Source organism: Phyllopteryx taeniolatus, chromosome 8 (assembly GCF_024500385.1).
Source record: "Phyllopteryx taeniolatus isolate TA_2022b chromosome 8, UOR_Ptae_1.2, whole genome shotgun sequence".
Lineage (NCBI taxonomy): Eukaryota > Metazoa > Chordata > Actinopteri > Syngnathiformes > Syngnathidae > Phyllopteryx > Phyllopteryx taeniolatus.
In genome coordinates this window covers 23363406-23381706 of record NC_084509.1, presented here as the reverse complement: position 1 = coordinate 23381706, position 18301 = coordinate 23363406, and the positions used below count along the sequence as shown (strand labels likewise).

The window sequence follows — 18301 nt, the reverse complement described above, 5'->3', positions numbered from 1 at the left end:
TGTTGTGGTTTGTCATGTAAGCAATTTGTGCATTACAGCAAACACACTTGAAGACAATTGCAAGCAAAAAATGAACACAAAAAAAATCTGCCTCATACTATAGACCATGGGTGTTAAACTTTTTTTTTTGTCTCGGGCTGCATTGTAATTATGATTTCCCTCAGAGGTCCGTTAGAACAGTGAAACCATATAAATCTTTAATCATCACCAAAACATATTATTACCATTACACAACACATTGAGGGATAAATAGTTTTGAAATCAGAAGACAAGGATAATAGTTTGTTCAAGCATTGTTTAAGTTACTGTAGAAGAAGGGTTTAGTCACAGAACAATGCAATATCTCAACATTATTGTTTGTTATTATGACAATTTGGAATTTGGGTACAGATTTTAGCAAAAATCACGGAAGTTGACAAGTATGATTTGCTTTCGCGGGCCACATAAACGGATGTGGCAGGCCGCATCTGGCCCCCGGGCCTTGCGTTTGACACATATACTATAGACCTATGTCTATCTGAATATTCGGTCAGATTGCTTGACTGCCATGCTGCGTATAAGTTATTCTCATTCTTAACATCCTTTTTGTCAATAGAAAACAACCGTATTTTACCATAAGTGGAAACAAAGAGCGATCGACTATACTGAACACAATTTACACATTTATATCTCACAAAAATTTTTGTTTGTTTGTCTGTTGTTTTTTTTTTGCACCTGCTGCTCCAGCTCCTACTGTATATCGCTCAATCCACATATTTTGCTTGCTCATTGGCCCTTATAGAGGTTGAGCAATTCATTTATTTTTGCAGGTGTTTCCCTCTAGGCCCTTCCTTACCTGTTGTAGTTCCGAGAGTGTCACTACTCACCTCATCTTTTGAACTGATTTGATGTAATGCATGCTTGGAGAGTTAAACGAACTACCAAATATTTGAGATTGATTGATTGGTGTGTTAGTCAAACACTTACCCTTTTCAAAGCCAGGGTTTTAACATGTACTTTTAATATGATATTTGTCATAATAATAAGTAAGCCATCATCATCAGAATCAGAATCATCATCATCCAGAAAAAAAAGAAAATGTCAAAAATTTTTGCAGCGGAAAAGGTACCACAAGTTTGTCATCGTTACTCAAAAATGAAAATGTATACACAAAAATGTACAAAACATACATTGTCCAACTGATTTACTGTATATAAACGACTGAATTCTAATTCTATTTTCAGTGAGTCAACACACACAAAAACACACCGACACGCGCGCGCACACACACACACACACACACACACACACACACATGTTCATGTGAGATTAGTCAAAGGACTAAGAGTGACAGTGAGGTAACTGTGTTTCCTATTCAAACAGGCTTGAGTTGTTGATCCATAGAAAAGATGAGGTCACCGCCCTTGTTTTTAGTTATGGCTTCATTTTTAAACTGCGCGCTTGACGGCCTTAAAGTGCGCGTTATCAGTCTCGTCTACATTATCAAGGGTCGGACAGTTCTCGCTATGTGCTAGCTCCTCATAGACACACAATACAAGCGCACATTTTTCTCCTTTCTGTATCTTGCTGACCTCAGTGAGGTAACTGGTCAACACGGCCAGATTTATAGCTCATCAGCCTGTAATGGCTGCAGTGTGCCACGGACTGAGCCAACTTTAGAATATTAAACATGAGCACACAGAGAAGGGAGTGATCTGTGTATGGTGAGTGGGAGAGAAAGAAGGGAAAGCAAATGCCACAAAGAGGAAAAGTATAGACATAAAGTAGGAAATGAACCTTTAGGCAGCAGGAGTTTTTGGGACAGTCAAAGTCTGATGGTGTGGGGGGAAAAAAAGCACAAGCTGGGGTGTAAGGAATACAGTGGAGAACCCACTCTTCCCCCTCTTTCTTTGCCATTTGCTTCATAACTCACAATCAGTCTTTAAGGCATTGATTGACATGTCCCGCCATCCCATATACTGCTATTGATCTCTTACACACTTTAAATCACAATAGATATATTTGTCTCACAGCAGTACTTGTTTTGATAGTACATGTACAGTATTAGCGTGTGAGCGTGCAGTGGTGTAAGAAAGATTTGTGCACATGTAATTGCTTTGAAAAAAAACATGCACGTTTGCATGTCTCAACTGTAATGATTCTGTTGAAAGTATTGGCATGTTCTGATACATGTGTCAATACCGTTGGTCCGCAGTCTGAGGATGAGGTCAAAGCTTTTGTCACGGCGAGGTCAGTGACCTCTCAGCTCATTTAATGAAAACACAACCACAGGAGGAACACAGCAAATTCTGTCACAACACGCTAACACCCCCTGTAACGAGGAGCCAGGGGTGCGTTTCTAACATTTGTAGTATTTATTTACTATTGTTAACGTGTATGTTGTTGCTGTCTGATGTTGACACCTGAAAAAAAGTATCTCGTCTTCTCGTACTCGGAGGAGCAGCGGCTCGACTCTGATCCCCTCCCGGATGACCGACCTTCTCACACTATCTCAAAGGGAGAGCCTAGATAGACCCTGTGGCGGAAACTCAGCCACTGGTACTCGCGATCTTGTTCTTTAGGTCGGACCCAAGCTCGTGACCATATTTCAAAACCATGATCTAAGTAAATGGTCATCCCTCATCTATGTATCAGTCCTGTGAATGATCGGTGAGCTCCTCATTAATCTGCTTACGCGATCACGTCAATGTAACTATTGCAGAATATCTGAGCCAATGTTCGTGATAATCCACTTGCGCAATTATTCAATGCCACTGCTGCAGGCCAGCCTTCGCCATCGGACCAAATTACAACCACATGGTCACAGATGAATTGCTCCAAAATCCCTGAAGAACAGCCACCAACCGCTAGCCATCGGCTTTCAACACCACATAACCACAGGCTAACCATCAACAGAGAGGGTGAGTGAAACCAAAGAACCAAAAGAAGCGGAGAAAGGATCCGAACGGGACCGTTACTGAGGTGTGGGACAATGAGGTCACAACAATAAACAAATGTAGTGTAGTTCAGAAGCATATATGGACTGAGTCAGCCTCAGAGAGCTGCACCATCATTAGCCACGTCTCTGATGTGTGATATGCTAATTAGGTTCTTAATGACAATCACCACTTAGGAGCAGCTAATTAAAACCAATTTGATTCCGTGACACTTAACAGACTCCAAGGGAAAATACATGCAAGGAAGGCAGGCAGAGTTACGGCCACCTTTATTTGTCAAAGTCCTCCCACTCCACCCGTACTGCCCTCCTGTCTGTCACTGTCCCCCAGCTCGATCGCCTCTAATGGACATGCTTTATCTAGGCTGACCTAACCATTGTCACAGAGAGCAGAATTTGTGAGCTTTTAGAGTGGGTACCCTCATCAACATTCTGAGGGAGTAAGGGATGGGCGCAAGGAGGGAGTTCGCTTGGCAAGTATCCATCTATGCACTCTCTAGGCCACTTTGTTAGGCCACACCTACCCACTCCTGATCCCCGCTATGCAAATAGGATGCCACTTAAATACGGAGTGGGGAGTGAGATATTAGCTTTGCATTCATCTGAGTAATGGGCAGATACTAGATGAGTGGCAGGGAGATAAATGTACAGAATAGGGCTGGGAGGAAAAAAAAAATCATCTAACTTGGCTAAGTCGACCACAAAAATATTAATGAAAGCATATTTACGCCGCCCGCAACATATTTCTCGCCGCGCGGAACCATGTTTGGCCACTGTCCATGTTTACCGCACCGACATTTGTTGCAGACGGACGCAGCGTTGGGCCAGTGAAAAACATTGCCAAAAATGACAGCGGAGCGTCGAAAGATTGAAGAAAGAAAAAAATTAAAAACCATTTTTGGAGGGGGGGCGATTACTCGAGTACTCGATGGAATAGTCGATTCTAAAAGATTCGATAGTGACATCCCTAGGACAGAACAAGTTATTTCAAGCTGAAATAAGAGGAGGCGGCCTCCGATGAGCAATGTGAATCTGAGAGAAAGTTAGATGGAAATGGAAGTTTGCCTGGTCACCCGGTAGGAGAAACTGGATAGGGCCACTTAAAAATCGCTGAACACGCCCGACACAAAAGACAGCTGAGGAACCTGAGCCGTGTTTGATTTGAGTGTCGGTGTGGGAGGCACTAATCTGTGGACGTGACGGGCACAGGTGGTGAAACAATCAAACGGCCTCGCACATATCTGTTTTGTCGCACACAAGCGTGGATACTTTAAAAATACATAAGCAGTCACGCAAAACTGGCTACAACCGGAACTGCTGACATCCGGTACTTTCATGCCTATAAAGGTATTGATGAAAACAAATGAAAGACGTGTCAGTGCTTTAATGTAGATCATTTTAACAGAGATGTCAAATGGCCTACTTAGTTGTTTAAACCAAAATAAGAACAACAGTCTTAAAAAATTAGGAGCAAAAGTGTTTACCCGGAATAAATTCAACACGCTTTCTTAATTGAGATTTAATTAGAGGGGAGCATGGCTTACTCACAACTGGTTCCTGAATGTCACGATGAATCAGAGTCATGCAATGATATTAATCCGGATCCTGCTTTGATCTTGTGGAAAACGAGTATGAAATACAAAGTGACAATAAAGGTGTACAGCCAAATCATTAAAGTGTCGTTTAAAATTACTGAACACTGAAGAAAAGACCTTTGGCCATTATTCATTTTTATGAGCTGAGAGCATGAAGTGAAAGGGTCACCTTGCTAAGACTAAAACATACTTTAAAAAGTTGTATTTAATTTTCGTGGTCTCTGACATGGACGGACGGCAGCAAGATAGCTGAGTGGCTGGCACACGCGCATTGCAGTTTTTGGGGGTTCGAATCTGCGCTCCAGCCTTCCAGTGTGGAGTTTGCATGTTCTCTCTGCGTGCGAATGATTGTCTATATGTGCCCTGTGAATTCGCTCGCGATCACCCAAAGTCAGCTGGGATAGGCTCTGAACAATGCCATTAATATACATTCAACACTGAGATCCTAAGCATGATGGAAAATGGAAGATAAGGACTTCTAACAATTTACACATAAATGTCGTGTTTTTTGCAACCGTCGTAGTTGTCCCCTGCAGGCCTTTAGAAGGAATGCATTCTCTGTTTTTTTATGCAATAACTTCAGGCTATGGCCACTTCAATGGATGAAAATAATGCGCACACATACACGCATGCTCACACTCACAGATACAGAGCAAGCAGCACATGTGCATGTCCACTGTAGAATGAATTGCTATGGAGTGCTGTTGTTTTACGAGGCTAGATAAAGACAAGGCAGATCAGATTCCCAGCTCCTGTTTCCCCCCCAAGCTTTGTGCTTTTCTTTATGTGTCAGTGGCACACGCCCTGTCTCAGTGATGAAGCACTAAAAAAAAAAATGTCCACACAATTTACATTTCAAGTACATTATACAACTTTCATCTACAGTGTGTTTCAATGAGGTACACTAGTGACGACATACTGCCGATGAAGTCCATATGCCCCCCCTCGTCTCCCCCCCCACACAGACTGCTGTCAGGTATTACGGGTATAATCTTCACATTCATTAACACCATTCCTTCTTGTCTGGAAGTACACACCTACATCTTCAAACAGAGTGCAATCCGGGCCTATGCCTTGTTCCTGTAATATGAAACCGATCCTTAAATGTCAGTTGAAGTAACCCGAAAACCAGTTATTATTTGATAATCGTATTTGCACTCTGAAAGTGAGCAGTGGGGTGTAAATCTTGTTGTATGTGGACAGGCCATGACCTCACACTTAAGAATGTTTTGCTCATACACTAAATCTACTAAATAAATGATTAGGGCTGTGCTGTAATTTTCATTTTAAGTTTGCCTTTCTTTAATGGGTGTGTGTATTTCCAGTAATGTTTGATTCTCTGAAAGAAATGAGTGACACCTTTATTGATTGATTATAGTTACAATATTATTTCTTACGCTTCACCACTACATTAAGTTGGTTGCTTTATAAGATGAAAGGAAGGTGTAGCACCTGTGCTGTTGGAGTTTGGTCCCCAGTAAGTCGGACTCCTTTCCGGTGAGGGTTGGACTCCACCAAGGCTGCCCTTTGTCACCGATTCTGTTCATAACTTTTATGGACAGAATTTCTAGGCGCAGCTGAGGCATAGAGGGGGTCAGGTTTGGTGGCCTCAGTATTGCATCTCTGCTTTTTGCAGATGATGTGGTTCTGTTGGCTTCATCAAGCCGTGACCTCCAACTCTCACTGGAGCAGTTCACAGCTGAGCGTGAAGCGGCTGGGATGAGAATCAGCACCTCCAAATCTGAGACCATGGTCCTCAGTCGGAAAAGGGTTGCATGCCCTCTCCAGGTCGGGGATGAGATCCTGCCCCAAGTGGAGGAGTTCAAGTATCTTGGGGTCTTGTTCACGAGTGAGGGAAGAATGGAACGAGAGATCGACAGGCGGATCGGTGCAGCGTCTGCAGTGATGCAGACTTTGTATCGATCCGTTGTGGTAAAGAAGGAGCTAAGCCGAAAGGCGAAGCTCTCGATTTACCGGTCGATCTACGTCCCTACCCTCACCTATGGTCACGAGCTGTGGGTCGTGACCGAAAGAACAAGATCCCGGATACAAGCGGCCGAAATGAGTTTCCTCCGCAGGATGTCCGGGCTCTCCCTTAGAGATAGGGTGAGAAGCTCGGTCATCCGGGAGGATCTCAAGAGTAGAGCCGCTGCTCCTCCACATCGAGAGGAGCCAGATGAGGTGGCTGGGGCATCTGATTCGTATTTGTCTGTATCCACTTTGACGTGTGCCTTATTCCGCAGGGGTGGATATCCAGTGGTAAATTGGTTTAGTGGTTTCATAATCTTTGAAAAGTCCTTTATGAATCTACGGTAGTGACCGCAAAATCCTAAGAACGTTCTGAGTTCTTTCAAATTGGTTGGTTTTGGCCAGGTTTTGAGTGATTTGATTTTGTCAGGGTCAGTTTCGATTCCCTTTTCCGAAATGATATGACCCAGGTACTTGCCTGAACTGTAGAAAAACCTGCATTTTACAGGCGAAAGTTTAAGGCCATATTCTTTCAAACGAGTAAGGACTCTCAAGAGGCGCTCTTCGTGTTCCTCTAAAGTTGAAGAGAACACAATTAGGTCATCTAGGAACACGAGTGCTTGTTTCAAATTGAGCTCCCCTATGCAGCGCTCCATAAGCCTCTGGAATGTGCTGGGGGCGTTCGTGATCCCCTGAGGCATTCGGTTGAATTCAAATAAACCAAGAGGACATACAAATGCGGTTTTCTGTTTATCGGACTTCTCCATCTCTATCTGGTAGAAACCTGATTTCAGGTCCAAAACAGAGAACCACTTGGATCCATTCAATGCTCAAGACTCATCAAGGTTGGGAAGAGCATAAGAGTCTCTCACAGTCTGGAGGTTTAATTTCCTGTAATCGATGCAAAGTCTGATGTCTCCATTTCTTTCCCGAACCACAACTATCTGCAAAGAGAAAGGTGATTCAGACTCATGGATGACTTCAGCATCCAACAGCTGCTGCAGATGCCTCTGCACAGCCTCAATATCCTGAGGGTGTATAGGCCTCGCTCTATGATTGAAAGGTGTTGGGTCGCTCAGTATGATATGATGCTTAAGCTTATCAGTGCGACCGAAATTGAGTTCAGTTTGGGCAAAGACTTCCGGCATAGAATGGAACTTGTCAGTTATTCTTTTTTTCCACTCACTGGAGATCGGAGAATCATTGAAGTCAAACTGAAGGTTTGACTTGCTAGACTTGTTAATTGCTGTATTTTTAGTTTGTTGGACACACTGTATAGTGTGAATCTCTGCTATGACCGTTTTTGGTTTGAGTGTGATAGCACGTTGCGATTCATTTTTGATAACTGGTATGCAACGTGGGAGTTTGGATGGCAAAATTGCTAGTCCATCCATGATGAGTAACCCACCTGGTAAGGAGGTTGATGCTGGTGCCTCCACTGTCACCCATTTTCCAGCATCTGGTATTCGGCACATCACTGATCCTTCCAGGACTTTAGTTTGTCTAGCTTCAATGATTTCAGAATCAGTACCACACAGCCTAAGTTCTCCCAGGTTTAATTCAACTGAATGCTTTTTCCTGACCGCCAGTGTTTCGAGGACAACTCTGCAGCCATAAGGAAGCGATCGTTCATCTGTGACATTAGGAGTCTGCTCATAATGCTCATACAAAACATCCAAAGAATTGGTGCCAATTAGCAATGACGGTGAATTAGAACTTCCATCGGGAACAATTAAAGCTAGAGTCGGCACTTCGATGTCGACACCGACTGAACATTTTGGAACGATGATTGTGGTCTCTATGTAACCAAGATACGGGGCATTCTGGCCATTAGCTCCTTCCACTTCCAATAGGTCATTCAAGCTATGAACAGGTAAATGGGACAAATTTGTTTCGTAGAAGGATCGGGAGACAGTTGTTACTTGCGAGCCTGAATCTAATAAGCAGTTGCACATGTAGCCATTAATAATAACTTGTGAAGTGCACTTAGCTCCAATGAGACCTTTTGGAAAAAAAGCTGACCCCTATGTGTGGGTGCGATGACTTACGGCACATTTCTTTCCGTTGGGCCGCTTAATCTTGGGTTTGGCCCCACTTTGTCCCGTAACTGAGGCCTTATCTAGTTTAAAGGGTCACATTCTGGAGCATTTATTTCGTCCCATGCCATCTGTTTGTCTTTTAATTGATTTCTCTTTAGAGCTACATGAGGAGAGTTTGGCTCATTTTCACATTGGGGTTTGATATGTCCATCTTCCCCACACCTAAAGCAGTACCAGGGTTTCGGACGGTTGTTTGGGTAATTGTCAGTTCTTTGGTCTGAGAAATGTGCTTTCTAAGCATTAGAGCTTTCAGACAAAACTTTTGGCTTGGCTGAGACGGGTGTCTGTGACTTACGATTAGGTCTCTCTGAAATCTTTTTGTCATTTCTCATTTTTAACGAGGCAAGGTGAGATTGCAGGTTGGCGATTTGCTTTTTCAGGTCTTGAATCTCAGACAAGGGATCAAAAACAGGTGATGGCACACATTCTGGGCTTTGTGATTTAACACCTTGGTAGTGTGTGTGCACTTTTGGTTTCGAAGTGTTTAAATGTTGCTTCATGCGTGACTTTTTAGTGGCTTGTCTTCTCTCTGCAGTTCGGAGGAGGAGTAGTAGTTCTGCAAAGGTAGGTGGGTCTTGTCTCTTTTGTTCCAATTGAAGTTCTGCTATCAAATCATTGTCCCAGCATCCTCGTATGAATTGTTTAAAAAGTTGTTTGTCCAATTCTCCAACAGAAATGCCTCCCCGCATGTGTGTTGTATTTAGCATTACTTGGAGCCGTTGCAGATATGATGAAGGTTCCTCGCCATGGTTTTGCATTGTGTTTAAGTACTTGGCAAAAGAGATAATCTCCATATTCGACTGTGCCAAAGGCAGAATCCAGAACCTTTAGGTATGTGGCAGGAGGTGACTCACCAGGTAAGTGTTTTACCAAGTCGACTGTTGGTGAAGAAAGGCTTTCAAGGAGTATTCTGGACTTGTATGAATCAGGGTGCTTAGTGTCTTTAAGAAGCAGTTCAACACTTGAGCGCCAACTCTCGAAATCAACCTCGTTGTTTGGCCGGGGACAGCGCCCAGAAAATATTCTTAGTCTAAATGTTGTGTTCATCTGTGTACTGATGTCTCCAGTTCACAATATATGCTCCACTTTTACTTTTTGAAGCTCCGGTGGAATAACATCCAGGGTTTCCAAAGTAGGGATCTGTATGTTGGTTGGAATTTGTAGTGGAGTAGGGCACTCAACAGGCTGTTGGATTGGTTGCTGTGAGTGGTCACCAATTCGTGCAACCTCTTGGTCGTGGGCCGTTGTTAGACCACGAGGGTTATGTGAGTCACAGTTTTGAGTTTGGTAAGAGTCCTCCGAGTCATCTTGGTCGTTGTCATCTTCAGAGACAGCAGCTTTACTTATAGAAGTAAGCTCCTCTTTCAGTACTCCTATAAAACCTTTGCCTATCTGTTTCGCAATGCTTCGTAGTTCAGTCAGATAAGACTGCGTAGCAGTATTGGTAACTGCAGGAGCATAAACACTGCTTAAATTCTCAATGAGGTAAAGTATGTCAGGTTTATCTTTGGGTGAGAATATGTATGGTAGTAAGGCAGAAAGTGACTGCATAGATGTACCATATGTGTATTCAACAATGGCCTGTTTGCCAATGTCTGGGTCAAGTGGGTCTACAGAGACTACACTCTGAATGGACCCATGCTGCTTGAGGAAATCGAAAAGCTCTTCGTCAATTTCAGTATTAGTTAAACCACTCACTAAGAGTGAATTTGATATCTTGACATGGCTCTTTTGCACGGATTACATGTTTGTTTTAATAGTCTCTGGTCCGATAAAATCACTCCTGGCTAGCTCGCCAAGTTGTAGCACCTGTGCTTTTAGGCAGAGGAAGATAAGCTACTGGACTAGTTCTAGATTCGATAAGTGGTAAGACTAGCAAAGAAAGTACCAGAGTCGAAGCAGATTGAACATGAAGCCGGCAGTTTACTTATAACAACAAACAAGGCAGTGGACAAAACGACAGTTAACATATAATTTTGGGCACATCATTTGGCATATGCACCTTAAAAAAACGTTTCCTGTTATATTACACCTTATTGTTGACTTAAGGAGTGAGACAAAAGGTTTTAAGTTCAATTTTTCCTATTTTATTTCTGTTTTATTTTATTGACTGGTCATTTAGTCTAATTTTGGATAATAAACCTATTATTTGCATAATTTTTTGGTTCAAGCACAATTGTAGGTTTATGAAATTAACCAAAATCACACTGCGAAATCTGTAGTGACACTTCGATTTGACCATCCAAATGTCCCTTCACAACAATATCAAAATTCAACTCAAAGACAATAGGAATTACAAAGCAATCAAAGAACAATGCTTTCAAATGTCCTTTCTTTGACAAAAATCTCACAAGCAAAGTGTGTTGAGTTGCACACACAGCACTTTCAAAGTTCCATAAATCCAAATAGAGGAAAATTCCAATTCCTACCGCAACCTTGGTGTAGCAATAAGTTTAAAGTGAAGGTGGAATCACAAGTAGTCCTGGTAGTCCAAGGAATCGCAAATCCATTGGTAGCTCGCCACTCGGAATCACAGAGATTCGTGTCTGAATCTCAAAGGGTTTCTCCAAGGGGGAAAAACCTGGCCAAAACTCGTCTAGTTAACGTTTTTAATCTTTCAAGGTTGACACCCTCAAGAATCAAAGCTCTTTGACAAAACTCTTAATAGTCTGACATTGCGATATTGTGCGTACTTCATCAATCTAGTCAGCTCCAGTGTAGCGGAGACGCTGGTGGTGGGATGGCACTTTTGAAAACTTTATCGACAACAACGGTTTACAATGTTACTTTTCAAAATAAAAATGAGCTTTTCTTTGTTGTTTGTTTTTTATTTAATTTACTTATTGATTCGTCAACTGTTCATATACTGCTCAGTTTGACATTTACGATACCGGGGTTACAAAGGACTTCCCCAGAGGACCTTTTCCAGCCTATTTGTGAAGACACACTATGCAAACACATGTACGCACACGTGCACGCAAACACACACACCCCCCCCCCCCCCACACACACACACACACACACACACACCCTCAGGCCAGTTTCTGTAATGGGATCCTTATTGTTATTTCTGCTGAATAAAATAAATCCCAGTAATTAACATGTTAACGTGATTGATGGGCCTTGATGCTGCAGGGAGCGGGGAATGTCTGTCTGCAGTCAAGCTGCCCCGCTGCTGCCTGCACACACACTGACGCATCGAAAAAGATTCAGTGAGATATGCAGAGAGTGAATGTGAAACACTTGCACAGGAAATGTGCAAAAAAAATAAAATAAAAAGCAGACCGGTATCCATTTGAGTTGGTGGTTTGTAACCAAAGAATTGTTGGCATTTTCCATGGCAACTTCATAAACAAGAAGGTAAGATATCATGACATATCCAGCTTGTTGACCAAGACAAACTGTTATATTAGAAGCTTGAGAAAAGTATTTAAATGACAGCAAAGTGAATGGACATTGGCAAAGAAGATGTTTGACCATTTGTGTGTGGGAGCAGTGGACAAGTGAATCAGCTTCCTACATGATGCAGGGGGCACGAGGATTAGAGAGCAATCGGAATCTAATCAGTCTAGAAGTGCGACGACAAATACAAATGACCTGACGGAAACACAGAGACACCAATGCTGAAAGTCACCTTAGGAGAGGGCAGTGATGGAAATGCTTGAATGTTAAATAACCTCATGTCACACAGCATTTGTGTGCAAAGCAAATGCGCAAACTATGTGGAAAAACATCCTTTTTGTAACACTTGAAGTTAATGAAATTACACGACATATTGTATCTAGGGCTGAACTTTACTCAACACGTCACACATTTTTAGCACTTGTAATCATAAGGGAAAAAAATGAAATGTTTTTGAATGCTCATGTTTCACCATTCAAACAGAATTCATACAACAACAGTTCACAACTATGACACAAAGGTCGCTCAACCTTTTAATCTTTGCATAGGCCTCTTCTCTTCTCAGCCTTTATCATAACGCTTTTACATACAAGACACTGTTTTCTTGACATCACTGGAGAGGTGAATAAAGCATTGTACTGACAGTTTAATTCCCTCCCGTGTACTTGTGTGTCCTCCTGTGTTTCCCGCCACCCTCCTTTTCTTTGGAATAATTCTGGGAAGAACACTGCAAAGCGGGGCGGCTGTCAGAGGCCTTCCCCCTGCTGTGCCTGCTCATTTTTTATGAATTAATGAATCAATAGTGACACCACGCTACGTAATTTTTCCTTCCTCATTATTTTAATTAGCCGTTTAGATGGATGCCCCCCTCACCCGCTCCTCTGCATTTCATTAATACATTAACATGCACTTGACAAAACGAACAAGGGCGCAGACACAGTGCCAGTCACTTGACTGGCCACTTTGTAGTGTAGCACAGGCCTTGTCGTATTCAACAGTGTCTTGCATCTGATGCAACTCGAACCAATCAACGTTAAGGCTGGATTTACACCGTAATAACGAGATCCGACTACAGGCTTTTAGCCCCGATATTGGCCCAGATCAGCCTGAGATATTTTATCGAGAACGACAAAACTTCGTGTTGTATGACATAATCCCGACCAACGATTTGGCCTTACGATAGCCCTTTGACCACAAAATGAAGTCTAGCATGTTTGATTTTTTTGGATATCTTCCGTGTAGTGTGACATTTCACCTTGACGTCGACCAATAGGATTGCGTATTGTGACCGGCGCATCGTCTCCCATGCTTGCCGTTGTCAACGTTTAGTCACACGCACAAACCAGTATTTACAAGAAGCTTTAGAATATGATTCGATGGAACGCCGGTATACCGTTAGTGCTAGCACTAGCTTGCTAGGCTACATAACATTTTGTTACCTGCTTGTGAGCCGTATCTTATTAAAAGTACGTGAACATTACTGTTGTTGGCTTTTTTTTTATTCACCATGGGTGTGTTGTTTGCAGACATATGATGTGTGTAAATGATTTTGATTGGCTTATTTTAATTACGTTAGGTGTGCATACATAGATGCATCGTACCTGATCTGTCCATTTATATTGCAGTCAAGTTGACAGGTGTCTGATTCCTGTCGGATTTCAATCCACATTTTTGAGAAGGTCTGATTCCAATCTGAGGGTATCCATTTCCACATGTTTTTTTTTTCTCCTTTTGCTTGCATAATCCATATACAAAATGGGTCACATGGGAGCATGAAGTGGAACTGTGTCACTTAAAAGTATGCAGTGTAAATTCTTAAACACATAATTCCTTACCATGCCATTTTAATAATGTGGGGCCAAAACACATTTAAATTCAGTAGCAATGCAATCACATGCAAAAAAAAAAACAACCCAGAGTTTATAGTTTCCAAACAAGGAGAATGTCTATTCAAATCATTTTAACTCTTTTGGTTTATTAGTGACAATCACTTGGGAAAATGCCCAGAGGTGGTACCAAGTCATTGCTTTGTAAGTCACAAGTAAATCTCAAGTCTTTGCCCTCAAGTCCCGAGTCAAGTCCCAAGTCGAGACAGGCAAGTCCCGAGTCAAGTCCTATACCTTGAGTTTCGAGTCCTTTCAAGTCATTTTAATAACAAAATGAAATTATATCATATTTATATATTTAATTAATGTGTATATTATATTCTGCATTTATATATTTAATGTATTTATTTATCAAACCATATTTGATAAACAAGCACATTGAACCTTTATTAGAAACAGACTAGCCACAAATAAGAATTTGCATCCAATAGTGCTGCAATTAGTATTCTAATCGAGTATTCTACTGACAATTCTATCGGAATAATCGAGTATAAGGATAAAAGCAGACATTCCAACAGCTTCTTCCCTCTTGCAATCAACTCCTTAAACAGATAACCTCTAATTCCATTGCAAAATTCTGCCAATTTTTTTGTCTTGAGTTTGTTGTCACATTTCTGTCGGGCCAATTTATATTACTCGTGCACTGACTGTAGTAGTTTCTGTTGTTGACAAATACTGGCCACTCACGCCAGAGTAGCATCCGCCCCATTTGCACACTGACCGAAGAGTATCTGCAACATTTGCACAATCAACATTGTCCCAGATTATCGCACTACTAGTCACTTTAAACTGCATGCACTCCTTGAAGTCTCGGCGCCCTTTCCACAATGGTCATTGCACTGGACTAATGCTATATTAGCCATTCCAACTGCTCTAAGTGCTAGAGGACTCTGCATCTTTTTGCACAATTGTAAAAATTTTTTTTATAAATTAAAAAAAAAAAAAAACAACAACAACATTTGGATTACCAGATAGCTAGCAACCCTTTATTGCTCAGTGACAGGAAAAGACTCACTGTTTTCCTAATCGAGCAAACAAGTCAGCCTGATAGTTCCAGCAGACACAAAGTATCCATCTTGCCTAATTGTTTTTCAGAGGTGAAGAGAAATCAAATCACAATCATTTCAACTTCTAAATATAAACACTCACACAGCTTAATTGGCCTGTAAATATGCATCCATTTATAGTTATGTGCGTGTTTTCTCTTGAATGATGGAGGGTGTGCAAGTCAATCTGTGTATTTATCACAGCGTGTGAAAAAAAAGAGAAGAAAATCTACTCTTTGCAATCATTCTCAACCTGGCTGGCAGTTTTAAATGAGAAAAAAGGAAGAAAAAAGAGATGAACACAAAATGACTACAGTTCCTGTACTGTTTGGACTTTCCTTCCTTTTACCTTTTTCCTCTTTCTTACGTGTATTTTTTTGTAAGTATGCACACGCAATAAGTATGTATGCACACACCAACTCCTCATAAGAGCTCATTCAAATTTCAAAATTTGTTCCAAAGTAGGAGACTTTGCCAAAGTACTTAAGAGCATCGTAAGGGAAAGTGCATGATGAGATGTAATGTTATGATTATGAAGTTTATTTTCATTAATTTATTAATTTAAAACGACCACACCGTACATGGATTTGTGACTTAAATGTTTTTGAAATGTTGAGTTAGGTCTGAACGAAGTCAATATAATCCCACCAATAAAAAGAGAGGCTGAGAGGCAAATGATAGAAGTAAAAGTTGAAAAAGGAAAAAACCCAGTAAATATGAACACTTACCACATGGTTGTGACATCTGAGAGATGAAGGCTGCTGATGTGTGTCGTCTTGTCATACAAAGATTTGCAAGTGTTCAATGGCACGTCTAGTTCCCAATTAAGCAAGCTGACTGCATAATTGGGCCTTTAGGGCTGGGCGGGGCAGCAGAGGATGACACATAATCTAGTATGTGTCACCTTCTGCTGCCAACAATGAATTTTTTTGATGTTAGAGACAATGAAGGGAGAGAAGGTTGAAAAATAATTTGGTTAGGGTTAGGTCTGAAATACATCCTGCACCCGTCATATCATCACAGTTAAGGGTGAAGAGATCATTCATTGTTAATATACAGTATTTAACGTGTCTATGGTAATACATAAATTATTAACAATTTTATTGTCCCCTCCTTGAGCCGTCACCTTATCGTGGTGGAGGGGTTTGTGTGTCCCAATGATCCTAGGAGCTAAGTTGTCTGGGGCTTTATGCCCCTGGGATTGTCACCCATGGCAAACAGGTCAAACGCCTCGGGATCCCCCCGGAAGAGCTGGATGAAGTGACTGGGGAGAGGGAAGTCTGGGCGTCCCTTCTAAAGCTACTGCCCCCGCGACCCGACCTCGGATAAGCGGTAGAAAATGGATAGATAGATGGATGGATGGATGGATGGTATTTCCGTGTAGATTCACACTTGCACAACGTGTACGTTAAGGAATGTTTACATATGAGGTAAAACATTATCTCTACAGTTAATAAAGGTTTTATGGTGCAAACAGTTTGACTGATATTGTTCCTTTGTCAGCACTATCATTCAGTCATTAGGGAAAATATGGACATACACAACCATAGGATCAAAAACTACAGATTGACAGAATGAAGGCACTCGACCTGAGCCACCATGTGCAAGAAGAAAGCAACAAGCTGAAACTACTGTTCTGTGATCAGATCCAGATGGCCCTAGGCCCTTTACCACCTGCCTAAGACATTCCCAGCACCTAACAAGCCAGCTAGCCTCCAACTTGTCATACCAGACACATTTTACAAGCGGCCATATTGATGACTATTGAGCAAGAGTGCTATTTAGTGCCCCAGAAATCTTAAATTATAAACGAACCATGTGCAGCGCACGGAAAGAGGCCACATCAGAGCGGCCACTTCCCGGCCAGCGTGGTTAAACCTGGCGCTTCCTCTCCAATGTGACACACATCACTGGGCAAAGAAGTGCCAGCCCGAATGTGAATTTTATTCAAAGACAAACAAAGGGGATTATAGCTAAAGTACTCAAATATTATGACCTTTTAGCGCATTTTCCCTTTGTGAGTAACAAAAATGCACTTTTTTTTGGCTGTAATTTTTGTTTTGTCAGAAAATTTAGATTGAACCAGATTTACACACTAAATCTTTTACTTTGATTTTAAAGTGTTAAAATAAATGATGTCATAAAGAAAATTGAGAACGCATGGGGCATAAAAACAGCAGGTCAAAGTGTTATTAAACATGGAAAATGGGTTTGGAAAGCAATCCAGACAAATCTCTGTCTGTATCTGCTGTTTCTGTTCAATTGCTACAGGTTGATGTAAACAAGGAGAAAGAGTCTTTTGGGCAAAGAGGCGAACAGAAGCTCCTGACTGGCGTGATCGCGAGAAGCTGCAATTACAGCTGTTAAATCAGCCCTTACTGCAGTGACTTTAACAAGCAAACCATCACGCAGCCCACAATTATCATCACCAGAACTATTAAACACTGCAGCTACAGCCTTGTTAAATGCTCTCATACTGTATGTGGAGGTGGTACAATCTTTTCAGGACAGCGGCTATTAGAGAATGACTGATGGTGACAGGTATTTACAAAGCGCAATAGAATAAAATGTCATAAAGTACAAAAAGCAGATATGGTCCTTTTATACTAAGGTGTTAAAACTGCCTCATGCAGCAAGTTTTGTTTTTGATCTTGAACAGGATAAGTATTGGAATATGGATGAATTGAATGAATTTGTCCTTAAAAGGCAACAAATAATACGATGAATGTGATAAGACAGGCAGAATCAAGCGGGACATTTTGCCTTTGCTTTATTAAGATTGTGTCGTAGAACAAGAGATGATGTAAGTTGTACAGTAAGTGAGCTCAGTGCGAGAGAATTCAATATGACAACAGTTTTGGCTACGGCGCAAAAGATGAAGAATGTGGCAAATGACTTCCGCGGAAGTGTGTTGCTGTAGATGTGTGTGAATTGACTGTGATAACAGAGAAGCCAAACATATGAGCATCAGGTCTAGAAATAGCCAGTGAGGTTTCTCTGCTCACTGTCAAGGCAGCATGCCTGTCAGATTATGTCTCAATTTGGTTGGCCCGCTGGCGTGTACGTTTGGCAAGTCGCAATTCAGAGATGCAGCCATGCTCTTAGCGGATGTGGTGGTGATTTGGCAGGTCAGTGGAAAAGCAGGCTCAGACTAGAAGTCCAACTGAAGCCAACGGGAAGGGCTGGACCCAAGAGCCAAGTCAAAGGGGAGCCTCAGTGTAGGATACCGCATTTGTATAGGGCAACATCCTCTGGCTGCCAAGTCATTTTAAAACCTCCAGTACAGCAAGTTCATTTAGTAAGAGGCTGCATGGCTCTTGTAACTCTACAGTATAATGATGAAGTGTTGCTGCTTGTTGTGGCTATCACT

The 18301-nt window shown here is 41.7% G+C and overlaps 2 protein-coding genes across 15 annotated transcripts in view; both read right to left on the bottom strand.

Moving 5' to 3' along the window:
* Positions 1-18301, bottom strand: part of tp53i13 (tumor protein p53 inducible protein 13) — a 400199-nt gene that overhangs the window by 34129 nt on the left and 347769 nt on the right. The gene's annotated exons all lie outside the window — the stretch shown is intronic.
* Positions 1-18301, bottom strand: part of mecom (MDS1 and EVI1 complex locus) — a 143430-nt gene that overhangs the window by 58347 nt on the left and 66782 nt on the right. The window contains exon 1 of one of the 14 annotated variants that reach the window (XM_061781389.1): positions 15660-15818. The exons of 11 other annotated variants lie outside the window; for them this stretch is intronic. The gene's annotated coding sequence lies outside the window, so the exon portion shown is untranslated. Of the gene's footprint in view, positions 1-15659; positions 15819-18301 lie in introns of those variants that run through there. 2 more of the 14 variants (XM_061781391.1, XM_061781395.1) reach the window with 2 other exon arrangements.